The following is a 27,771-nucleotide window of genomic DNA, read 5'->3' as shown; positions in this document are numbered from 1 at the left end:
ACAATGGCATAAAATGAATGAGGGGCTAATTTTCTCCAAGAAAATAATTTTATTTTTCCGGAATTTTCCCCGACTTTTCAAGGGCGTCAAATGGGGGTCAAATGAGTGTAGGGGCAAAACGGGTTCCTCGAATCCTAGCATCGCATGTTCGGGGAAATATGGGCTCCTATTTGAACTCCATTCAAAATTTTCTGCTGAAATATTTGGCCAAAAAATCAATTTTTGTGTTTGGGGTGTTAAGTTAGCAGCCCAATGGGGTCGAATCGGGATAATTCTGACACTATGGCTGAATAGCTTCACACCCCAAATTCAAACAGCGATTTTTTTAGGCAAAATATTTAAGCAGAAAATTTTGAATGGACTTCAAATAGGAGCCCATATTTTCCCGAACATGTACAGCGATGCGAGGGTCCGAGGAACCCATTTTGCCCCTACCCTCATTTGACCCCCATTTGACGCCCTTGAAAATCCGGGGAAAATTCCGGGAAAATAAAATTATTTTCTTGCAGAAAATCAGCCCATAATTCATTTTATGCCACTGTGGCCGAATTATTCCGATTCGACGCCAGTGGTCTGTTAGCTTAACACCCCAAATTCAAAAATCGTATTTTTGGGCCAAAATATTTAAGAAGAAAATATTTAATGGACTTCAAATAGGAGCTCATATTTCCCCGAATATGTCCAGCGTTGCTAGGATCCGAGGAACCCGTTTTGCCCCTATCCTCATTTGACCCCCATTTGACGCCCTTGAAAATTCGAGGAAAATTGCGGAAAAATAAAATTATTTTCCTGTAGAAAATTAGCCCGTAATTTATTTCATGTCATTGTGCGCGAATTATCCCGATTCGACCCCATTGGTTTGCTAACTTAACACCCCGAACACAAAAATCGATTTTTTGGCCAAAATATTTAACCAGAAAATTTAATTTTTCTGCACAAAAAAATCCCGTAAAAAGCCCGTATTTTTTAGATATGTGGAGACCCGATCTGATGACCCTGGCCTGCTAACTTCACAGGGTGGGATATTACTATACGGATATTTTTCATGCAACTCATTGCTATGCGATTTCTATAGATTTGATCCTATACGATCCACTCCCACATATATAGAAACATTTCGTATGGAGTTGCGGTATTTCTCTACGTTTTTGTCTGGAGCCTTTACACATCTTTCGTACGAAAACAAAAATTTATGTAAAAATTTATAAACAGAAATAATTCGTACAGAAAATATTCGTATAGAAGTATCCAAATATCGTATACGGAAATCCTATAGAATTTCTATACGTAATCCGTATAGAAATTTTCTATACGTTTTTGTCATCCTATATAAAAAGCGCATCAGTTGATTAGTGCAAGGTTACGGAGAAATGAGAAGGAGAAATTGAGATGATACCTTAATGTTTCAAGAAAATGCGCGCGAATTTAAAAGCGGACTTCTAGCCCCAAATAGGAAACAAACACCGGGCACGCATAAAGTACATCAGAGCATGTTTCCTACACATGTATTTGTTTATAATGAGTTGAATCAGAAGTTATTTGTCAGTGATAAGTGCTAAGAACTGACAAACTAATGGAAGTGATTGATAATTAGATTAACTTGAATGCCAAGGGTGGAATCAGCAAAATTAATCTCCTAGTTTTCCAAATCATTTTTTGTTTATCGAGGTTATGTTTAATGAAACCACGACTTAGGTATATACCAAAACTGACGAATTTTATCCGTTAAGTGAAAACGTCGAAATACTTTACAGATTTACAGATTTTCAATGGTCCAATTTCTTCATCGAATTGGCTAGGAAAAGTTTAAAAATAAAGCATGGATAATCAGCGTCTTTCGAACGAGATTCTACAAATAATTGCTTTTTTCCAACATTCTTAGGAATGAATAATGGAAATGGCTCAAACTTTCAGAAGATAATTTTTAGGCATCCAATTAAATTTTGGTGAAATTTTGAAAGGGGAAAAATTCGTTACAATTCAGAAACGATTATTTTTAAAGTGAAAAATATATTATTATTGAATTAGTTAAATAAACAGGCAATGCGACAGAAGCCATTTGACAGATTACATATGACTGCTACTCTGCACGTATATCTTCCCTATTTTCATTTTTACCAAATTTTATTAGTAGTTTCGTGATATTTCTAGGCATTTCCATTCAAAATTCAGAAATCGAAAAAAATCATGATTGCAAAGCTTCCATTCGGAAGCAAAAAAGTCGTGGTCTCCGAAAATCGCAATTTTTCGACCATACTCAGCACAGTCGACTTTCTATTTTTTTTTTGAATAGTACATTAGAGTACAAGAGCACAAATTTCGTTTTCAACGAATGTGTAGTTTACAGGCCGAGCCGAAGGCGAGGTCTGTACACACATTCGTTGAAAACGAGATTTATTACCTAGTGCTCTATAATATTTTATGTCAAGTCGTGCAGAAGCGCTTCGCGCAGCTTGCTCAAAACTCGACTTCTGCACGACTTGACATAAAATATTATAGAGCACTCGGTAATAAATTTCGTTTTCAACGAATGTGTGTACAGACCTCGCCTTCGGCTCGGCCTGTAAACTACACATTTGTTGAAAATGAAATTTGTGCCCTTGTACTCTAATATACTAAAAAATGTTCCGTAATAATTATGAGTTAGTAGTAATTATAGTGTTGGAAAATTTTTTTAAATGTTATGGACAGTTCAGTACACGTATGAAAAAATCCTATATAGTTTCCTATAGGAAATGTTCGAATTCTCCATAGGATTCCCTATAGAATTCACTATAGGGTTTTCTATAGAAAGTAACATACAAAATTGAGACTCGAAACCAATCGGTCACAAGGGTCAGGATTAGGGTCACAAATCTGATAGGAAATTCTACAGGGAATCCTATAGGAAATCCTATAGGAAATCCTGTGGGCAATCCGATAGGAAATCCTATCAGAAAAATCCTATAGGAAATGTGCGAATTCTCCATAGGATTTTCTATAGGAAATCCTATAGCATTTTTTCATACGTATAGTAATTTTCAGGCAAGAGACATTTACTTCAGTTTGAGAGGAAAAAGTCGTGAAATTTCAAATTTCACTGCAAATTTAATGAAATTCAACACTTTTAACTAGCATATGTGAAGCGGAGAACTTTCCAAGTTACTTGAATTCTCATTTAAACGATGAATATTCTGTACCAAATCACTCTGTATTTCGATTGATAAACAAATTATAATTGCCCAAATCATTTAGGCCACAGGAAAATAAAATGATTCAACTTCCCCAATGGTGCGTTTACTGGGGTTTCCTTCAGAGTTAATTAGAATCAATAGTTAGAATTATGAGAGATTCTGACATTTTTTATCTTAAGTATAGAAGAATCTGAATGCAACATAGTGAAAAATGATAATCGATTGTTTCACTTTGAACAAATAGTAAAAATATTTATATTAAAAATTTCTGATATGATGAAACAAAAAAAGGTTTTCCTCAATATTTCAGAACTGCAAATAATAAAAATGATGATAATCTCTCTATATAATAAAAAAATAAGCCCAAAAATTCAGGCGACGCTCAAAATTCAGGCGACGCTTGATTCTGCCCTGTGGCGACAGATGCGGCCCTGTGGCGACAGAGGCGGCCCTGGGGCGACACAGATGTGGTCCTGGGGCCGACCTGACATGATCCGAGTCGACCCGACGTGACCCGAGCCGACGTGACCCCAACCGACCTGACGTGACCTGATGTGACTCAAGCCAATCCAATCCTGACAGGTCACAGGGTGATTTTATATATATTTCTCTCTATATAATAAAAACATAAGGGCAAAATTTAAGACAATTCAGGCGANTCAAACGCGGTGGGGGGGCTGACAGTTGGATTGGGGGGGAGCAAGCGGGGGGGCGAAGCCCCCCGGGGTTGGCGAGCGAAGCGAGCAGGGGGCGAAGCCCCCTAGTCATGTAATATTATCTGAATCATTAATGTGAATTTCAAACTCTCAAAAAAGGATAGAGCAGAAGTCAAACAATCATTTAAAACTTTAATTTTTAATTTGGCGCTGAAAATATTAGGTGATGATATTCTAAGCGTGGAATTATATTGATGATATGAACAACGGATTAATTGAATTCAAGAGTGAACTAATTATCAAAATTTGTAAGAGTGTTCACCAGAAATCTACTCTCTGGCTTACGTTCGAGAGGAAAGTGGATTATAATTATCATCGAACTTTTATTCAGTGAGCATAGCAAACAGCACATGCGCAACTCATTTATTGCAATATGAAAAATTAACAATATTTAAAGCTAATAAATTGGGACATATTATTTCCATCGGTTGCGTTGCTTTTTGCCATTAGAATGATTATGAACAATAAATTGAAAAAAGGAATATTGAATCTGACAGGAAAGCGCCCGCTTGCGGCCGGGGTGGCGCTCGTACGTGGATAACTTTGGTTTGAAACATTTTCGCGTTCAACTACTTTTTCGCTACTTATTTAGCCGTACAAATCAACTTGGGATACCCTGTATATAATAAGTATAAGAATGAATCAAATTAACTTAATCTAATCGTGAAGACGCAATAGACGAAAAAATTAAATGAAATAATATAGCATAAACTAATCTAGCAACAGGCGCGCGATGCCCGTTTGCTAGTTTACTATTATGATTAGTCATCAATGAGTATGAATATCGATCCACTAAACTGATCAATGGATAATTTTAACCACGGATTATTTGTTTATCCAGTTAATTCATTGAAATTCGTCCATTAAAATTAAACATTTCCAATCAACTACCCGATCTATTGTCACCATTTCTCCATGTTTTAAGGAGTTTAAACATGATTAGAACACATTTGAACAAAATGTCTATGTGTGTGAGTGTGACGAGTTCTTCCGAATGAATTGTGCGTTCCAGATGATCGATGACGTAATCGGAAGGTCTTCGTGTAATTTAGAACTGATTAGATTTTGAAGCGAATCGCTCCACTAGTTTTCTCGAAATTTCCTGGAGAATAAATTGAAAATTGCTAAGAAAAGGATTTTTCATGAATGAATTATGTAATTACCATTAACAATATCAGAATATAACTGAAATAAATTGCTGCCGTGGTTTCCTAGTAGTTTTCCCACGATCAAGAATTGTTAAATTCTTACACTGATTGAACTATTGGATAATATTGGAGAATCATTGACGATTCATTGAATAGTTGAATAATATGCAGCAATAATTATCTATTGATGAAATAATAAAAAAATTCATCACGCCAATTACCTAAGGAACGTCCACTTCGTTTCGTTCACGAATTGATTCAAGTATCAAAAGTTGTCTTGGTCTGATTGACAATTAATCAGAATATTGGATAATTATTGATTCTAATTAAATATTAGGTAAATAATGGATAATCTCTCCATAAAAATTACTCATTGAATGAATAATTGTCTTTTTCGGAATGCTAATTAATCACCGTCGAAGTTAATCATAAGTTTCCAAATTCAATTAATTCCTTTTTAAATAATGGAGAAAAGATCAAACAGGTTTAACATTTTATTCATTAATCGGTTAATTTTTTATTTTTATCAATAATTGACTAATTAATTGATAATGGTTAATGGGTCATTATTCATTCATCAAAAAATGAGTCAGTATTGATACCAATTGTCGATTAGTAAAATAATTGGTAATTTTTGGACCAGATTATTCATTGCTTAATTAATTGAAAAATCATCTCTTCGACTTATGGATTATCCGAATAATTACGTAATATAAATTATAATTTACAATTATGCCAATCCCTGTGTGGAATATTCGTGATTGCATGTCTCATCCGTCCTTGCAAATCGGCATGGGTTATCGATCGATTGGTGTACACTCCATCTTTCATACTTTCGATCTCTCGAAGATCCAGAGAAATGCGGCGGTGCACCGCGCAGGAACAATGCCCGCTGTCTTGGTGCTAAATGCTTATTTTGCATGAGAGCTGATAATTAATTTTCCAAAAATAGTCGATATCTCATGACGTTAACAGTTTGATCGAAATTAACAGTTCCAAAGAAATAGGATCCAATCACTTGACCATCAACAAATTCTTTCATAAAATCTTCCTAAAGTCCAGCAACAGAAGTTGATGCGGTTCTTCATATCTTGGAGAGATAATACTTGTGTCCGTGTGATATGGTAAGGATGATATTATTAATTTCTCAAGAATCTGTGGGTCGTCCTACGTGGTACTCCTAAATCACGTCCAATGCCCCGTAAACTAATGTAATGATTGATGTGTATCATTGGTAAAACAGCAATGCTACGTGAATCGTCAGGATTCATCCCTTGCTGGCGTCTTCATTGCCAAATTCTTCCCTGCACTGATATACTCATTCATTTATTCCAAACGAGATTCATTAACTATTAACGAATGGTAGAGTTCAATATAACCAAATGAATATTCGTTAATAGTTAACGAATGGTTCACTTGAAAGGTGAACATCGAGTCAAATAAGCCTTCTCAAATGGGCATTTGCTAACTATTAACGAATGAACATTTGGTGAGACCGAATAGACCCTCGTCTCCAACCAAAACCATTCGTTAATAATAACTAATCCTTCCTGTCAGTGTGCCGACAATTTTGTTCGATTTAGCGAATGACTGCAGCAGAAGGATATCGTGGTGAATTTGGATAGCGTTGTGCATACAATCGTATCGCTCTCCAATACATTTCTCCCCACTCAGCCAATATGAGTAAAATATCCACGCATTCATTAGCTGAATACACCATAGTGAATGACACTATGTAAACTCGATAAAAGATATTTTATCACTGACGCAAAATGAACAATAACACTCTTACAACGTACCTTATTCAACTTAGTCATCTCGACAACACTCGAGTTGAAAACATTTCTCTCAAGCTCAATGATACTTTCATTTGTTTGCAAAGAAGCCTTCGGACAATATCGAATAATTCTGGAGATCTCCTAGTGAAAAACAAATGTAAAGCTATTGCGAAATTTCAAATGACAAGAAAAGGAGAGGAGCTGTGAAGTTTTGGATTTTTCGAAATTGGATAATACTTTTCTCTCATTCTGTCATAGTAAAAATAGAGAGGAGGGAGGGCAGTTAATTCACTCAATATGTGTAATTAATTCAGAGTATGTGAAGATTTTATCATGAGTAGCCCGTCGAAAGCACGTAAATGGACTCATTGGCATGTATTATATATGCTCAATATGAGATAGGAAATAACTTTTTTCGTCATTCCGGCCGTAAGGTAGCGCTTTACGAATGCTACGCATTCGTAAGTTGCCGCCTATGCCCGTTATGGCAAAAAATATCATTCGACATACGACCTAAACAAAGTTTTCTAGCTCATATGATTGCAACCCTCGGCTTCGGCTCGGTGTTTTGCAGCCTAATGACGAAATATACTATTTCGTCAAGCCTTCGTGAAGCCTTGTTTCACGCAAGCTGCGTTGTTGAAAAGCCGCTCACGAACGTTGTAACAAAAAATATAGACCTCCCCTTAGGTCCGTCCTTCAACCACATACACTCTAAAANATCGAGTCAAATAAGCCTTCTCAAATGGGCATTTGCTAACTATTAACGAATGAACATTTGGTGAGACCGAATAGACCCTCGTCTCCAACCAAAACCATTCGTTAATAATAACTAATCCTTCCTGTCAGTGTGCCGACAATTTTGTTCGATTTAGCGAATGACTGCAGCAGAAGGATATCGTGGTGAATTTGGATAGCGTTGTGCATACAATCGTATCGCTCTCCAATACATTTCTCCCCACTCAGCCAATATGAGTAAAATATCCACGCATTCATTAGCTGAATACACCATAGTGAATGACACTATGTAAACTCGATAAAAGATATTTTATCACTGACGCAAAATGAACAATAACACTCTTACAACGTACCTTATTCAACTTAGTCATCTCGACAACACTCGAGTTGAAAACATTTCTCTCAAGCTCAATGATACTTTCATTTGTTTGCAAAGAAGCCTTCGGACAATATCGAATAATTCTGGAGATCTCCTAGTGAAAAACAAATGTAAAGCTATTGCGAAATTTCAAATGACAAGAAAAGGAGAGGAGCTGTGAAGTTTTGGATTTTTCGAAATTGGATAATACTTTTCTCTCATTCTGTCATAGTAAAAATAGAGAGGAGGGAGGGCAGTTAATTCACTCAATATGTGTAATTAATTCAGAGTATGTGAAGATTTTATCATGAGTAGCCCGTCGAAAGCACGTAAATGGACTCATTGGCATGTATTATATATGCTCAATATGAGATAGGAAATAACTTTTTTCGTCATTCCGGCCGTAAGGTAGCGCTTTACGAATGCTACGCATTCGTAAGTTGCCGCCTATGCCCGTTATGGCAAAAAATATCATTCGACATACGACCTAAACAAAGTTTTCTAGCTCATATGATTGCAACCCTCGGCTTCGGCTCGGTGTTTTGCAGCCTAATGACGAAATATACTATTTCGTCAAGCCTTCGTGAAGCCTTGTTTCACGCAAGCTGCGTTGTTGAAAAGCCGCTCACGAACGTTGTAACAAAAAATATAGACCTCCCCTTAGGTCCGTCCTTCAACCACATACACTCTAAAAAAAAGTTACTACTCACCAGTACTGAATTCTACTTGGGAGAAGTTTTCTTGTGAAAAGTTGGGAAACTACTTGTCCCAAGTACTTTTCATGTCCTTGGGTGAAGTACAATATTTGCTAAGCAAGTAGGAAAAGTACTAGGAGGAAGTACTTTTATTACTTCCTGTCAGCATTTTTCTTACTTCTCACAAGTACTTTTAATGCTTGGAGCAAGTAATTTTTCTACTTCTCGCGAGTACTTTTATGACTTGATTCCAGTACTTTTGGTTGGTTATTTTGTTGGGGAATTTCATATCATTAATTATCATTCTCATTATCGTTCTCATTATCATTATCATTATCATTCTCAGATGACAATGACCAAATTTCATCGAGGGGAGGTTACGATGAGTTTAAAAATCGCGAGATATTGCAGTAAGATTTATCACACATTGATGATTGATTATTTATATATGTTGAAAGACGAAGAATAAGTGGGAAAAAAAACGATTATTTATTGTTTATTTGCCCCCAAGACCTTGAAAATGAAGAAAAATAGCACAGTGTACTCAATTTTTGAGCTACAGGGGTTTCCTTTTGTAAATTTTTCAAAAGATGTCTAGAATAACGGTTACGAGCTACTTTTTTTCAAAATTCGACTTCTAAATAGGCAATTTCATTCTTTGTCGCATAATGAAATTGCAATTTTCACACAAGATAGCTCAAAAGATTAATACTTCAATTTTTTTGTTCAATATAAAATATAACAATTATTTTGAGAATTATTTTGCTGGCTATTTCGCATAAATATTACCTTTTTTGTTATTAAAAAAAAGGACTATTTGGAAATTAAATTTGGAAAACTTAATTGGTAATTGTTATTCTACACATCTTTTGAAAAATTTTGAAAAAAAAATCTCTGTAGCTCGAGAATTTATTACACTGGACTGTAGTCCAGTACATTTCAATTTTCAAGCATTTGAGGGGCAAACGAACAATAAACCATAATTTGATTTGCATTAATTCTTCGTTTTTCAACGATCTCCATTGTATGATGAATCTTACTGTAATATTCCGCGAAAATTCATTGGTACTGGATTTGAGTACTATTACTACTTGTCTCAATTTTTTTTTTTACTTTTGAGAAGTACAGCTCGGTACTCAGTACAAGTACTTTCAGTACTGATGATGAGTACAGTTGGTACTTGTCACCAGTGCTAATTGTACTTGGAGCATAAAACTTGTATTCAGTCGATTTTCGACTTGGACCAAGTAAAAAAATTAGCTTTTCTCCAGAAACGCCTCGGTACTGAATACAAGTAGTTTTCCTACTTATCAGAAGTAATCTTTTTTTAGAGTGTATTCGCCAGAAAAATTGTTTTCGGCCAAATGACACACATAATTTTTCTTCACAATGTCCGTGAACGGCGTTTGACGGACACGAAGTGTTCCTCAAACACATGAAGTTTGAACTATTTTAGGCACAACCATTTCAATGCTAAGACAGTCTTGAATCTCATATTTATATATTTATATATTTATATATTTATACATTTTAATAAGAATTATAATTCTCAAACAAAAAAGATTTTCTCCCTAAATTGACAAAGATGTATACACAATTTTAAGAACAATCTATTTCCATTTATTTATAATATGTAAATTGGAAAATCCGGAAAAATTGAGAATCGGTTCCCATTTGGCAGCAATCATTATTACATTTGTGCAGAGTAAAAAAACTGTGCCGCCGTGTTTTATTTAATGGAAACCATCCGATATACTTTATGCTTGAGAAGGAGGCAGAAGCAGAACGAATCAGTATGATCAGCCATATGCAATGGACGATTTTCGTAAACTATCTTTCTCACCACCATCATCCAAGGGCATATGTTCCTACCGGTGATTCACATGGGGCTATTGCGCTACGCTGGTTCAAAATCCATTAACGCGTACGTCCGCACACTTACGCTGGCTAATAAATTTTATTAATACATTCGTAAAGCAAGGCCGTAACATCACATACAGGCATTGCGGCCGTGGGGCAATAGAATCTCACCTTCTGGGTGCGAAAGAGGCAGGCCCTGTTGAGCTCAAATAAAAATGGCTAAACTATTAAACTGCACGTGGAGCGATAATAGACGGGGCTGTCAGTCTGGTGATGAGTTTCACTGCTGTACTCAAGCTACAGTGACCAGTGTGATGTGGTGGCTTCCTGAATTCCTGTGGGATCGCACGCCTGTTCGGGGGAGGATATTCATTTTAAATCATATCATGATTTCCTCTTAGGAAAATTTAGACGTTTATGGAAGACAAATGATTAATGCGCCATAAATCCGGGAGTGAAATCTTCATGTGCGTGGATAGGGATGAATGTAATGTTTAAACGGTTACATGATCATTTTAAATTTTTATCGAGGGGCTATTCACAGGCGAATTGGGTGACACCGCGATTACAAAATGTAATCGATTACCCAGGATTGCCGGACTGATTACACTGATTACCATTGCCTATGTGATAACCGAGATTGCCAAGAGCACAAAATGTGATTTCATGATTACAAATGATTTCGACGATTACATTCTGTGATTACCAAAAATCTGTAATCATTGAAATCACAAAGAATAGCCTTTTATTAACGATGTCTAGGCGACGACGGAATGTAGGAGGTGTGGCGGAAGGGAATCGATTGTATTCCTGCAGAAAACCAATTCCTGAACACGAAAATGCGGTTCCCTTTAATTGAATAATACGACCATATTCACATTCTTCTGTAGTCATATAATATTTTTTATAACTATTTAATTTTTTTCCTACATCCTACATGCGTCAAAAAAATTTTATACGCAGTTTTAATAATAAATGGAAAATAATTAATTTGTGTAAAAAATGTGGCAACGTCGGCCCAACGCCAGTTGTTTTTTCTCAGAGTTGGTCGGCCTGCCATACTCTATGGAGGGTTCTCGCTGTACGTAGTCACATGCATAAACACATATCAATTTTTGCCATTGATATACGGTTATCCAAAAAATTCATCACCCACGTCGTTATAATTTACTATCGAAGAGCAAAATAATAGTGAATGAATTCCAGGATTTCTGTGTGAAGTGAGGACTCACAAATGATTTTTACATGAGTGACAGTATCAAGTGGTGTCTCTGTATTCGGCTTAATCTCAAACAGAGATTACTGCAGAAATAATGGTTTCTCTCAAGGGAAAGTCTGTTAAAGAGCAAAAATTTCATGAATTTCATTGATATCTATTATCGGGAAAATTATCTTCGGATATCATGATGTCCACAACGATCCTTTATTCATCTTTGCATTTATCGCGTTTACCCCCACACAATCGGCACGTGCTACGTTGTCGCAACTCACAGCTGCGCACGTAAAAATTCGGATTTTTAGTGTTTTTTTGTCAATTTTGGCTAAAAAACGAATCCAACCGATGTTTTCTTTTGCAGAAAATGTATTCATTAAAATGTTGCACGTGGACGAAGTTTCGTGACATTGGCTGCATTTTTACATTCAGTCTATGCATTTTTCCACATTCCCCATAAGAACACGAGTTAAATTGCGTTTTTTAAAATAATTTATTCCATTTGAACCATTAACCTCAGCAATCTGAAACTCTACGCACAGCATCGAGATATATCAAAGAATGTACTTAAAAAATTTCGAAACATTGGCTGCATTTTTTTACCTGAACATCGTTAAATATGAATTCATGGAATAATTAATTATTAGAACCTGCAAAGAAATGAAGAAAGAGGGGCGGGGATTAGAGCAGAAGAATGCAGTCTCCATCACTCCATCCAAAAATTTGGGCATTTATAAGTGCTATCAGCAAAATCAATTTACTGAATATCTACCATTGTTTGAGAATGAAACTTATCAGCAAATAATTCAGAGATAATTCAGGCATTGGTTCTCCAGAATAAGAAGAAATTTCAACTGTTTTGAATCAATTTTCTACGGACAAATGCTTTTTGCAAAACGCATTGGCTATGCAAGGTTCTGAACCTTAAACATCTGGGATTTCAAGAAAAATTGATCCAGGGATCTCTGAGACTTACCGTTGGTAGAAATGCCGCGCTCGAAAATTAAAAAAAAAATTCACGGTCTCACCAGGAGCAACTACAGAAGATTTCACTGATTACAAATAATTACAGTGATTACAATGATTAAATTGATTTCACTGGGATTAGAATTGATTACATTAGCGAGTGACACCACGATTACGCCTGTGAATGGCCTCTCGATTTTTATTGCCATTATTAGTTTGTTCATGCATTTTGTTGAAATGGTTTCGGGAGGAAATCTTTCACTCCAAGTCATTGATGAAAAACAAATAAAGAATGTGGGTCAACCCTTACTGAGTATGTTTCATCCCTTCTATCTAGATGATAAAATAACTCGAATGTAAATTAGTTTTATGATTTTTACTTTTGAATGTAAGTTTTGTCAACGTAATTTTTTTAGTGTTATTTTTTATGGGAATGACTCAAAATGTCATGAAACATAGAAAAATGTCCCTCATGAGAAAAAAATATATCCGCAGATATATTTCAAATATGTTCGTTATGTCTACGGCAAAATATACAATATCCAAGAAATATGCGAGCTATATTTGAGAGGAAAGTTGACGGGTGAGACGGCGAAGGGGGACGCGGGTATATAAACCCCCAAAAGACCGGAGTTTTTATTAGTACCGAAGTGGGAAAACGGTACAAGTCAATTTTGAGTATTGACCAGTTTTCAAAGAATATCTCGGAATTCAAGGGAGGTAGCAAAATTATTGTTGAAATCTTTTTTGTAGAGGCGATTTAGTGCTATAACAAATGTAATTACGAAAATTTCGCTATCTCCCTTAGATTCGAAAATACACGGAGAGAAATTTTCAAGAAAATTTTAGTACGAGTACTGGAAAAAATTACAATTCGCCGACTGTGAAAAATTCTAGTCCTGTTAAGGTAAAATTTCTTGGTATTTCTGGTAAAATTTCTGGGGATTTCTGTGAAATTTTCACCGAAATACAGGGAAAAATTCACGTTTTCTCCAATAAAATTTCTAGTGCCGGCACTCGAATTTTTTCCTGGCCGTTACTTAGCGCCTCTTTTCCCGTGCTAGCACTGGAATTTTTCAAAAAAATTTCTCTCCGTCTATTCCTCAAAAATTCAACTGGAAGATGAGTCGACTTAAGTCGTTTTACCACTTCACTACTGATATAGCATTCTACATCTTATGACGTCACAGAATATTGTTGGATAGTATTTTGGAGTAGGTAAGAGGGGACCCAGCATGATTCTCGATATTAGTTTACAATAAGAATCTACCGAAAAAATCGATAACCAAACAGCTGGGAGAAATACGATCATCATTCAGTCGTTGGTAATTCGATAAAGATTCTGATGTGATCCCAGACCCCAAGAAAAAGGTAGTATATGAACCATACTATTATCTGAAGTGGCTACTGGAAGAGAAGATGGTCTGCTGTACAACGGGTAGAGGTGAGAGATTGTTGATGCCTCGATAGTAATATCTTCCCTTACGAATATGACGCGGGAAAGAGCCAAAGGAGCGATGGAACTCACCCATATTCTCCCTCGCATGATACTAAACACTATAATTATTATTTAAATTCCAGTAGGATGGCTCCTGGTGTTGTGGCCAACGGACTCACTCTTCCCATCTCCCATCATCCTCATGCACTTGATACTCCTTCCCTCCACTCCTTTTCACGTCTCGGTTTTGTACCCACATGTGCGGAGTCATCTAGCATCGAGTACTTTGCGTCTGCTTTTTGTTCTTGGCCTAAGAGTGTTACTGCCTTTTTTGCCTTTGTTAAACTGGCCTATGGGGAGTTCAGTGGAGAGAGCGTAAGCGCAACATTGAGATCCCGATCATTTGCCAGTGGTGGGAAATTCGGTGTTACTGAGAATATACCTGGGACTGCGCTTGTATTAGTTGAGCAAGATGAGTTTGTGCTGGACCGCTGTGTCCACCATGGTTTATTGCCAGGACCTGACCCCATGTAATCACTATAAACTATACGTCCTTCTTTACCGAAGCAACTTTTATATATATATATATATATATATATATATATATATATATATATATATATGTATAAGTTGCCGTATTAGGTACCATTACGACCATACAGGAGTACACTTACACTTTTTCACCTTCCTCCTCTGTTTCTGACTCCCTATATTTCTTACCCTTTGTCCATTTATTTTATTTCATTTAGTTCTCGTTCATGTTCATCTGTACCGGCTCATCATAGTCTACCTTTTCTCACATAGTTTATTTTTGTCGTGAATTAATATCCACATTATTCTGTTCTACTTTTTATTTCATATCAAGTGGAATACGCTACCTCTTCCAGAAAAAAATGAAAGAGAAGTTGTGGTTCACTGAAGATACAAATAATCTTTCTGCGCTCATGACCGGGGCAAAAACAATACGCCGGATTCAATACCAGTAGCAAAGCGCTCCCGGTGGAGATCGTGCGTGGTGGGTGGGCCGTTGTGCAGGCTCTGGCAATGACGGCAGTAGCCACAGTCTGTACTCACGGTGCTGTGGCCAACGGGGACCGCGGTAGTAGCCACCATGGGAATGCAATACGCTCGGGGAAGATCAACGCATGCTGGCTATTTCGATTTAAGGATCGTTCACAGTGACTCCTTATTTCTATACAACATACTCAAGCCAGTGGTCTAGAAACTTCCACGAGAAGAAATTGATTCAGCTGATTTTCTATGGAATAATTGAACCAAATATATTCAGACAGTATATTTATTCGGTCTGTTCATAGTGAGAAATAGATTGGATAATTTTTTTCCAATTGAATTTGATGATTCAAATAAGACATTTAGTGTGGTTAAAGCTTAACCAGGGGGTAGCCTAGTAGCCACAAGCCGGTTAAGAAGATGCCTCTCTGTTTTTCAGCCGTTTTTTTTTTCATCTTCGAACATCACAGGCCTCTGGTTTGTTATTATTTGTAGTATTGTTGGCTCGTGACTTGCAGCTTGGGCCCGGAGAATCCCGCGCGTGCGCTCTTGGCCCCTGGGACCCGCCCACCAGAAAACAAACATACCGTCAGTATATTGAAGTTTCGAAGGCGATCTTCTTGGTCAATTTTTCGCTTCGGTTACTTTTTTTCCTCACTCGACTCCTCGCCCCTGCAGCCATGCTTTTCTGCCTTTCTCTGATGGACCGTACGGTTGTAGGACTCAGCCGTATACCCAACGCCCGTAGACTTTGTTCAGACACTTGGATGATGAGTTAGAGCGAGGATGTCTGAGAAATACTTGACGATTAAAAGGAAAGGATGAAACAGCAATAAAGATTTAAAAACTTTAGAATAGCCCAAGTGATGGTATGATATTGAGCCGTGATTTTTCCTTTGGAAACCATGATTCTATTAGTCAGTACCACGCCTGGATCTATTACCCATGAGTGCAACGTAATTGATTTCACACAGTTTCGTCTCGTATAGATTTTATGGTCAACACCCACGTGCAAGTTTTATCAATTGCCCTGGACGCCTCACTAGAATGGTCGAATGATTTTTTATTTATTTTCATTATGTTTTTGAAATAACATAACTCATTAAATCGAATGAGACTAGCATTGGCCGGATTGAAGTGAAAGTGTTATTCACGATCTGTCAGTGTTTCTAACAACGTTTCCTGATTTAAGAGGGCCACCACTCTTTGATCAAGTTGTGGTCCATATAGACATGTACTTTGAATGGTATTTCAGGTGTTAAAGAGAGAACGACATATGGCAAACCCCACGCACATTTTAGTCGCACGTATTCTCGTTTCAGGTGCAATGTGGTGTTATCGCAGACTCGGACTTGATCCGCCCGCAGGTGTCTGTTAATCTCACGCTGCGAAGTTGCAATCACATTCACTTGTTATGCAATCAAAACAAAAAATATATAATCCTGTGTTTCTTAAAACCATTTATAGAATTCTGGCCATTTTTATCTCATAAGAACTAATAAATACTCTTTTCGGGTTAAATTTTTGTGGAACTCTGTGAAATCAATCCCACTTTGTAGGAATACCTATCGATGGCCCTTAATTACTCTCATTTTTCGTCAGGAGTAAAATAGGGAAAACAATGACAAAAATAATTCTCTTTTTGCGCTTAGACTTTTAGTAATCATCGATCCCAACATTTTTATCTTCGCAGCATTATTTCACCGTTTTCGAGAGTGAAACGATCGCCGCGTGATTTTTAACGATAAATGAGAGAAAACTCGTTGAAAACCTGGAGCGTACGTAATTTACGGCAAGGTTCAACCATCATTTAGGATACAACCACTCAGTGGAATATTGTCATTATGCTCACGTCAATCAAACTCCAAGTGAAAGGTCCGAACTTTTCACCATTGGACCTCTCACCGCTTGGACCCTGCTACTGTGTCAGATGCCTATGGACAAACACCACAGAGACTATCATTTATAATCGTCAAAGATAATATAGAGTGCAGTTGAGAAATGAAAGAGGAGAAAAAGAATCAAACATTGATATTCGTGTCAGATAGAGCTTTAAATGGACTGCCGCGATTGCAAGGGGCATCTTCACTCCAGGAAACTCTTCAATAGTGATTATAATGGAACCTACTCGTATTCTTAATTTCATTATCACCCTATCTCAGTTACATTCTCACCATAATCTCTCAACTACTCAGAAGTAAAAAAAAACTTTTGAATAGGTTTTCCTCGAGATCAGATGATTTTTTTATTGAATGGAAAATGTAAAATCTGTTTTGATCATTCAATCATTTCTTAACTCACTTTGGAACGATAGACATGATAAAGACTTTCCCCATAATTTTATTTTTTCGAACGCCCCCCCCCCCAAAACACAAAAACAAATGTTTTTGTAAAAAAACTGGGCCAAGAAAAAATTTTGTTTGATTCCTACTGGGAAGTCGAAATTTTTGAAAAATACATAGAAATAAAAAAGGAAGCCAAGTCAGGAATTTTGAATAAATTGTGTTAGTGTACAATCAGGTTTCTATTAGAAAAATAGTTCTCAATGGAATAAGTATTCTAAAAAAATTCTCCATGAAATAAAAAATCAGTAGGAGCAGGACCAACGTCCTTGGCGCGGATCAAAGGATGGAGGATTAGATTGATACAGACAGTGAGTTGAAAAACTCCCCACCAAGAACGTTATGGAAACCTGATTGTGCACTATCACCAATTATTCAAAATTCCTGACTTGGCTTCCTCTTTTATTTCTATGTATTTTTCAAAAATTTCGACTTCCCAGTAGGAATCAAACAAAATTTTTTCTTGGCCCAGTTTTTTTACAAAAACATTTGTTTTTGTGTTTTATTATAATAGTACCTGTGGCCAACCCCGACGAATCGTTGGATCTACGATTGTCGTTGAGAACCCGTGGTTCCCTCGCGATGTATTCGGGGGGGGGGGGGGTTGAAAAAANTCATTAATTTTTCATAAGATAGAACATTTTTTAAATCGAAAATTGAAGGGAACTAAACAGTTCTACTCCAGATTTATTGTTTCCACCGAATTTCAATTTTTAATCATCTATTAATCATTTTCTGACTTGATTCAGTTTCTCATTCAATTTTTGCTCTGATGATTCCTATGTGGATTGTATTTCTTGGAGAGATGAATTGATTTCCTTATAGGAATAGTCGAACAAAATGTTTACAAAGAATTCTTTTTGAAAACATCTGTTTTTGTTTTCTTTGTTTTTAAAAATATTAGGGAAACATTGGGTGAAATGGACTCTTCTGACTTCTTGTTTCAATATTTATAACCAAGGAACAAATTTATCGATTGAGCTCAGTCTAAGCTCATTACAAAGGGGCTGACTGTACTTTAATTTAAAAAAAAAATCTATTTCATCAACACTTAAATAAGACATCAACATTTTGAAAAGGGTTCAAAGTGTCCATTTAATCCCACCGTCTCCTACTAATTTTTCCTAAATAATCACAAAATTGTTCGCATTTCACTGTCACTTAATTTAGAGAATTTTTTTCCACGGAATGAAAACATTTTCTGTTACACTTGGAGAAAAATAAATATTTTCTTTTCGACTTTAACTATTCATGGACATTTAATAGTTTATGACACAATATTTTCGATACATCTCACTTTTGTCACATTCCAAACATAAACCGACAACCTCACAAACAGTGCATAAACTACCTTTATGTCCGAGGTCCGCATATGAATATGGATAGGGCGGGATGAAATTCGAATTTTCAAAAACAAAAGAAAACAAAATAGAACATCGAGTCGATTTTCCATTCGATTCTAATAAGTGATTTAACGTGAAGAAGAAAATTTCCCGTCGTTCTCCATAACAACATCACAACCCACATTCAAATGCACTGGTGGCAACACTTCAACGTTGGATATGAGGCTCAGTTGGACCGGCGCTGCCAACGTTACAAAACTTGATTCTTCGACTTTATAATGTGAATCGCGAGAATGTAAATATCAACCCGTTGCTATGCTCGTATCTTTTTTACTGTTAATCAAAAAAATAGCATAGTTACTCCGTTGAAAAGCTCATAGGCGANTACCGTTAATCCAAAAAATACCATAGTTACTCCGTTGAAAATCTCATAGGCGATTTATATAACTAACGATACTTTCCCGATTTATCGTCCAGTTTTCATTATACCGAATGTAAATCATTTAGAAGTAGTGGAGGGGGAAGTTCTGTTGTGTATAGATACGCGGTGCGCTCGGCCTGATGTTTTGATCAGTCGGTCAAAACTTTTCTTGGCCGATATGCTATCGCGTATCTCGATCCAATGTATTTCATCTTCTAGACATTATTATTATTATTTAGCCTCACTTACAATTTTTCTCCACGTGTGCCAGAAGAAGGATTCGTGCGAGAGAGGGCTAGTCTCTACGGAGCACCAGAATGAAGGAGGGGAGCCCTCGAGTGTTGGATGGAGACCGTACAAGAGGAGGAGAAAATTGTGAAAAGAAAATAAAAACAGCCCTTGCTAATAATAAAGTACGAAGGAATGGAACCACAGTTTGACGCGTAGGCGAATCGAGTGAGGCCTCCAAGTGCCTCGCCCATTCTCTCTATCCTCTTTCCCCACTCCTCGTTCATCACTCCACGTTCTCTTATCTTTTCTTTCCTTTTTCTCTACCAATCCTCTCTTCCAATATCAACGTACCATCCCTCGTATCACCGCAAGTCTCTTTATATACTGTCTCTGCGCATGTATGTGCCACTAACCCATAATTAGAGGGCTTTCACAAATTATATGCGCAAACGTGTGTCCCCTTGGTAAAATATCGGCTTAATAATAACAGTTGGAGAGCACTGGGCAATTATCAGTGACCGGCGAGGCGCATCAAAAAACGGACCCTGTGGTCCTAAAAAAAATCTTTTTTTTCTTGAATATTTCTTATTATTTCTCTTACGATGATACTTCTCTGAATCTTCGTATCATCATCTTCGTCATTCCTTTTTGGATGATTGTGAAGAGAGAGGAAAAAGAGGTGGATCCGACCGGAAACGACGTGGGTGTCAGGGGGCAACAGAAAGGTGACTCGTTAAAAAAGAAAATAATAATGAGAGATGAATGAAGAGGAAGACAAAAACAGACCTGAGTGTCACGCGTGGACCCTCTCGAGAATAGTTTTATAGTCATGACCTTCCACCTGGACATTCCAAATAAAAAAAATATAATATTATATGCTTTTCAGGGAATGAGAGATATGTTAATATTTATTATCAATTGCTCAAATTGAATCTTATTCTTATTTTTGCATTTATTCATTGCGCTTAATGCTACATTAATAAATATTAGCACCATAACCGTGGTATGCAACGAAGAATCACTTATCAAATTATCATCGACAAAGAATCAAATCATAAACATGTTAGCATTGTCTACATTATTTCATGTGAATGATATTACGGGGCTCCAGCAGCACATCGCATTAAATTCATCTTTCTGCTGATGCCCCACAATAGAAAATGAGGGAGACGAATCATTAACTCATTATGACGCACAGAAAGAAGTAGTGAATTAACTTCAGGAAGAAGTTTCTAGATTCTAGAAACTCCTCTTATCCTTTATCCTTAGTGGATCAATAAAAACTAACGATTTTATGGAGGGTTTTCAAGAACAAATATTTTCTAAACCAATGCTGAATTTTTTCCCATTTTAGAAATTATTAGATTGAACTCAAAAATCGTGGCCGACCTATTTCATGGATGTAAGTGCCCTATACATGGCGAGGAGTGGCCAAATATGAAGGATTTCATATGTAGAGATTTTTTATGAAGGGTTCTATCAAGAGGGAGAGGAATAGTGACACCGTCGAGACTAGACGATAATTATTTTGGACACATCATCACAGTCTAAAAAAACATCGAAAGTTTAGGAAATATCAGAATCTCGAAAGACATTCGATTGGTGCATCTCGCCCTGAACTTGCAAGAATCCATCACGTCTGAGTTTTATTATTTTCTGTTTTTCAAATGTTTGTCTCCATATCTGTCTCGTTTCGTCTCGTGAACTTGAAAAACCGAAAATCTCGAGATCCAGGCAAGATAAATCCTCCCGGAATTGTGACGAGATGCACCGATCCAATGTCTTTCGAGATTGCGACGATTCCAAAACTTTCGATGTTTTTCCACACCGTGATGATCTCTTCAAAATAATTCTCGACTAGTCTCGATGGCATCACTAGAGAGGAGGTTTCTATCGACACTTTTATTTATTGGTGGTCTCATGTATGAGGGGATCATATATGGGCTTAGATGTAAGGGGGTTTTGCACATGGAATCACTTGAATACGAAGGGTTGTACGTATGGGGGGTTCATATACAAGGCGAAAGCTTTATATGGGGAAAACAATTCGAGAGTCGAGACCCTTATATTTGCTTCCGAATAAAAGCCTTGTTTTTGAGTGATTTTTCGATTCTCTCATTTTGATTGCAAATCGTTCAGAATGTTATGAAACGTGAAGAAATGATGTTTTTAGGGTCATGCCTATATGTATGTATCCGATAAAATGGTTTTTTGGTGATTATTTTTCTGACTCGGATTTCAGCCAATCAGAGTGCAGTATTTAAGGCTGTCAAACAGTTTTATTTCGGAAATTTCTAAAAAATTTCCGACGGAAATTCACTACTAGCTTTTCAAATGTTTCTCATTTTACAGCGCATTTCACGTTTAATATTCTGTGTGACAGATAAACAAAAAAGTGGGTTGTAAATGTATGGCTGTGTAAATGTATCCGGATGCTGTTCACTGCACTCTGCTTGGCGGAAATCCGAGTGGAAAAATAATCCATCAAATACCACTCCTGCTTCAAAATTAATCGGATATTTTCCTCAACCTTCTCTGCCTAGCAACTAGTGTGTCAAATTTTGCAGAAAAATCCCTCGTGCTTCGCACTCGGTATCTTAAATCTGCAAGATTTGACACAATCGTTCCTAGGCGACGAAGCTATCGGAAAATATTCGATAATTTTGAAGCACTCGTGGTATTACTACTGATTAATTTGAGAACATTCAACATAAATACCGTGGAATTTTTACATAACAATCTATCATTTCCGCCCATTATAGGTATTATTGAGTTCAACTTTGGTGCGCTGTTTGAGCCCGTTCGGTCCAGTAGTTCCTGAGATATATTAACAACTTGTTTAAATTTCGTTTTTCGTCAACACCTCAAAAACTACTGTACCAATTTCGATTTTTTTTCTTAAGAGGATTTTCGCCTCTAGCGGACGTAAAAACAGTTGATTTTCCAGAATTTTTTGTTCATTGAAGAAATCAATTTAGAACTTTGCTTTTTTTACAATATCTTTATTAATGTTTACACTACATGAGTAAAAATATTATATTGATAAATAAACAAAACAATAAATATGATCAGGTCTTGAATTAACACCGTCCTACCGTTGCACCTGCCATAGTTCACACGACTGTGATATTCTCAACGATCTGAAATGAAAAATTTTGACATTTATATAATCTATAGACATGTGACCTTCGTCGAAATGTTGCTCAATGATATAAATTCACGTATATAATAATAATCGATCGACGGAGAGCGCGTTCGATTTTTTCACGATTCATCTCATCAGTTATTGCTTGATAGTAAACTTAAAAAACAGGAAATTATATGTTTAAGTTGATTCGAGCGATGATCAATGAAGTGAAGAATTTTTTAAAAAATTCAAGTCAATTGGTCAATAACTTTGATAAATATCGTGTGAACCTACGTGCAGCTTCGAGAAAAGCGCCCCCAAAGTTTTGATGTGTTTGGCGAGGAAAACTCGCCGCTCTGAGGGAAAGAGTGCGTTGAGTTGCAGGAGTGCTGTGTAAAGAAAATATGTAATTACTCACTATTAATCTGCAATCCCAGCACCATACAAGACGCCTACCTCTTCTTCATAGAATTCATCCCTTTTCAATTGTTCTGAACTTCTAGCTTTTCTTGCCATTTTCGCAACATTAGACACGCGCCTTTCCGAAAGTTCAATTCTCTCCTGGTTCCTCTTAGAAGCGAATGTGTTGGTCTGTAGACCTATCCTAATGCCCATTTGGTTCATGATCTGCAAAATAGTGCCAAATCCTTCGTTGAACCTACAGACTACAAGATGTGTCGATATTTCTACGACAGTTTTCCCCGAATGAATGTGCTTCGGAGAAAAAGTCGAAACTAAAGAAGTCAAACTTTCATTATTATTCTGTGTATTCGCCCCTAAACATCTTTCTAGTAACTTATCTTCACTCAAGTCTTCATAAATTGGCTTTATAGCTGTAAATACTTCATCGGAAAGCGGTGGTTTATGCCTGAAATTATCCTGGGTTCCATTTAGTTCTGCCACACGCCATTTACACCAACTATCAGGTCCAGGAGGACATGAGTGATGTTGTGGATTTTCATCAGTTGAACTCTTGTGGTAAAAAGTTACCCATATTTCTTTTTTCATGTTTTCCACCGAATTTGGATTCCGTCTGATCGCTAATCCATAATATAACGTAAGATTTTTTGACTCTTGTGCTGTGAGTTTTCCAACTCCTTTCCCCCCAAGATTTTTTACTATCTTCTTCAGACTGCGTATGCGTCTATCCTTTCGTTTTTCAATGTGACCTATACATTCTTTCTTCCTAATTTTAATTCTTTCCCCATATGGCTTTGCTTTTTGGAGTCCAGCGAATGTTTTACTATCACCATCGCCAATATAGGTAGTATACTTGACGTTATATTTTTCCTCAGATCTTTTCAACATGTCAATGATTGCATCAGCTTCCATTTTTCCTGCACTACCAGTGTGGGTAAGAGTACATTCTTCTTTATGCTCCTCCGTCCAGTCATCAAGTTCTTCTTGGGAGTCAAATTTATTTTTATTCAGATTACAGCCCTGACAAAAACTTGATTGTACTTCAACATCAAAAACCTTGCCACTCAACTTGCCAATAGTAGTTGAAACTCCGAAATGAGAACTGAAACCGGCGTTTCTTCCAAGTGCCATCACCTGATACCGTCAATTCATCTTTTTCATCTTCCTTTGCTAATTCCTGTTCTTCTTGAACTGCTTTGCGTGTCACTTTATCGTATATTATTTTGCATGCCTCGGAAATGAGCTTCATACCTCGATAATATAATCTATCGCTCACACCCTGCCCCATATCCATTGTTCTACAGAAAAGATTGAAGCCCTTCAAACCAATGCCCAGTAGTCGGAAAGCAAGAATCATGCGACGATTTATTTCATATGTTCGGTTACTGTAAGGCGAGGATCGAATCGCACTTTGGCCACATTTGCAATCTAACAAAATTTTAAACCCCAAGCCAATGAGATCCCCTTTTCTAAATTCTATATTTCCCTGACACTCCCTACAAACTACAAAATTACTGAGCGCAGTAAACACCATGGCGAAATTTATCAAACAGTTATCAACATTTGAAATGGAGACTCCATTGTCAGAATCATCACCTTTTCTCAACTTTTTTTGCTGATGCACTCTCTGGTGAACTTGTACTTGAGCTTGAAGTACTATTTTTTCCATGATAGTATCGTTTTTTCCATCTCGATGGATTGACACGATTTGTACGGGATCCTTTTCTATCCATATTTCACTAACAATCAACACTTCGCCTGAGAGTTCAAAATAGACTAACGCCTTAGTCAAGAAAATCTACCTCAGACAAATTTTGGGGAAGTTGGGAAATTTGGCGGATTTTGAGTTCGGGGATTTATTGGCCCCATCGGAGGGATCCTATTATTGTTGAGTGGTGCAACGCTGGAACACTTGCCTACCTGTGCGCGCTCGGTTTCAAACCCCCGTATCTCGGGTATTTTTGTGAATTACACGAAAATTCTTTTTGTAATAGATTTTTAAAAGAATAGGGAAAAATAAAATGTTAGAAAAAAAATCGATTTTTTGAACCTTTTAAGGCGACTAACCCCTTAAAATACTCGTCTCGATGGCCTCTATGCGAATCAGTCATAATATATAGACTCTTTAATACACAGTTGGTAGATATTGCCGTTTTACCGTTTTTCATGAAAAGTTTGTAGGCATCATAACTTGAGAAAAAAAAGAACTAGCAAGTTGAAATTTGGTATAATGCCATCTTTTATAATAATGAAAGTTGGTATTTTGGATAAGCGCAATCGGCCCAGCGGTGACTGAAATATGCAATCTTTTTGTGTAAATATATTTTGTTAAATACCTTGCAAACTACCCAATGGATTTGATTTTTTCTTTTTTCAAAATACTCGTTTTGACGGCTTCTACCTAGAACAATCAAAATATATATACTCATTCATACAAAATTTTCGAGATATTGCCATTTTTGCTTCCGAATGGAAGCTTTGTAATCGTCCGCTTTTCACATTCTCTAATTTTTATTGGAAATGATGTAGAATGGTTTGAAACGTAAAAATACGAAGTTTTTACGACCATGTCTGTATGTGAATATGTCCACTGCCACCTTCCCGATAGTTAATTTTTTGAAAATTGAGTGATAAAGTGGCTAAAATGATTGAAAATAGTTTAAATTTTGTCATATTATAGGACTTAATGAGGAGTAACCCTGTGCATAATTTCAGCCCGATCCATGAAGTAGTTTTTGAGATAAAGCGATTCATTTTTAAATGGTTTTTCACGAATATCTTTAAAATTATTGGACCGATTTAGATTTTTTTTCATTCAAAATATTCGTTTCGATGTCCTCTACCTAGATCAACAAAAACATATATATCCATCCATACAAAGTTTTTGAGATATTTCCCCTTCTGTTTTTCTATGAAAATCCTTGTTCCCGCGCTAACGTGTGCAAAAATTGAGATATTGACATGAAATTTGGAGAGAATCTTGCTCCTGTGATAACAAAGGTTCGTATTGTAGATGGGTTCAATCCCACCAGTAGTTTCGGTGATATTCAACTGTTTCTGAAAATCTGTTATGTTGAATATCTTTAAAGCTTCCCAAACGATTCTATTTTTTTTCAAAATATTCTTCTTGATGTCCTCTACTGAGATCAATTAAAACATCTATACCTGTTTATACAAAGTGTTCGAGATATTCCCCTTTTTCTGTTTTTTCATCAAAATCCTTGTACGCGCGCTAACGTGTGCAAAAATCGAGATATCCACTTGTTTTTCAAAATACTCGTCTCGATGTCATCTATCTATGTCAATCAAAATATATGTACACGTTTATACAAAGTTTTGGAGATTAGTTTCAATTAATCAACTTCGTATAAGCGATTTTACATTTTTGGTGTTCCCTAAATTCTTTGTTCGCACAATAACATGCGGAAAAATTGGGCTAGGAATGTGACGTGAGACAATAATTTTTCCTGTAAATTGAAAAAGCAAATTCCTTTTGATCCATTCGGAAGCTTACTACCAATGGAATTGGTGAAAATAAAAAATTAAAATACAAATAACACATAAAGTAACAGTCACAGGCCTTCTGCAATACAGAAGCGGTCAACTGCTTGTTTCTTAGTTGGAACTCGTAAAGAACACAATACCTAATGTGCTACGTATCGGTCGCCATGGTATATACTACTGTTTTGTGAAGTTATACAGCTCTCCCAGACATGACATATAGCTTATTGAAAACAGTAAGGTCTACTCTTCAAAATCTCCAACGGGCGCATAAATATTCATTTTAAATAAGACACTGCACTCGATGAGATAACAGGGAAAGATTAAGTTATATACTTGTGTTGTAGCCATTTTTTTTTCATTTCTACTAATTCCATTAGGAGTTAGCTTCCACCTTCCATGACCACAAATCTGGGGGGTACCATGGCCTCATTGCTGTGCCAACATTTATTGAGGGGGGTCGGATGATGACAAGGGTCAGACGGGAGAGGTAAACGTAGTTATTGCAAAGATCCAATAGCAGTGATGAATTGAGTAATCACAAGGGTGTGTTCGATGCCAGGTCTAAGATCGGTGAAATAAGCGAGCGATGAGAGAGATGCAAATGGATTTTTCCGGGAGCATGAGAAGGTCTATAATCAAACACGTTCACGTTAGTCACACTCAGTCAGTTTAATTAAAAGTAAAATAAATACACGTGCCAGCGTTAGTTAATTGAGAAGGTCAAGAATATTAGCGCGGGTCACAAATTTATTATCGCAGTTCACAGAATTGAGTAGCGCGGAGCAATAACTCGAGCAGAACTCGAATACAATTGAAATAATAAGATATTCGCGGAACACAATGTACACAGTACGAAGGCCGATATGTAAATGAGGCCGATTAAAGGACCGCAAGGTGACAAGTGTCGATCATCGAGGGTCCTAACGTGCCCCAATTTAAATGGGGGTGTTCGCCGGACACCTGTCCATCAAGTGGCGCCTCACGTGTCAGAGGTGAGAGGCCACTGGTCATTTGAGGCGGTTGCGCAGGTCAGTTGTGCGAAGCCATGCAAGCATGCGAGAGTGTGCGTGAGTTTGCGTGTGTGTAAGGAATAAATATTCGGTGAAAAACCGAACATTCTTCCCCGCCGTCAGCAGTCGCTGACACCTCTTTGCGCAGGTCTACAACAAAAAAGAGATTAATCGTGAAAACAATAGTTTCTTGAAGAGCGACTTCACCACTGCAGTTCATCTGCGATAGTCAAGGTGCAAGTACATCCAAAATCGTTGGAGGCGTACATTCCACAGACC

The 27,771-nt window shown here is 36.9% G+C and overlaps 1 long non-coding RNA gene across 1 annotated transcript; it reads right to left on the bottom strand.

Annotated features, from left to right (window-relative positions):
• Nucleotides 1–15,494: 15,494 nt before the first annotated feature.
• Nucleotides 15,495–19,638, bottom strand: LOC107042775. Its single transcript, XR_001461182.1, has 3 exons — nucleotides 19,450–19,638; nucleotides 16,947–17,028; nucleotides 15,495–15,884 (listed from the first exon to the last, which is right to left on the bottom strand). It is a non-coding gene; the product is annotated as an uncharacterized LOC107042775 (long non-coding RNA).
• Between the last annotated feature and the right edge of the window lie 8,133 nt (nucleotides 19,639–27,771).

This window comes from Diachasma alloeum, unplaced genomic scaffold (assembly GCF_001412515.2).
Source record: "Diachasma alloeum isolate Michigan unplaced genomic scaffold, Dall2.0 Dall_scaffold_00518, whole genome shotgun sequence".
In the NCBI taxonomy this organism is placed as follows: Eukaryota; Metazoa; Arthropoda; class Insecta; order Hymenoptera; family Braconidae; genus Diachasma; species Diachasma alloeum.
This window is presented reverse-complemented; position numbering and strand designations above follow the sequence as displayed.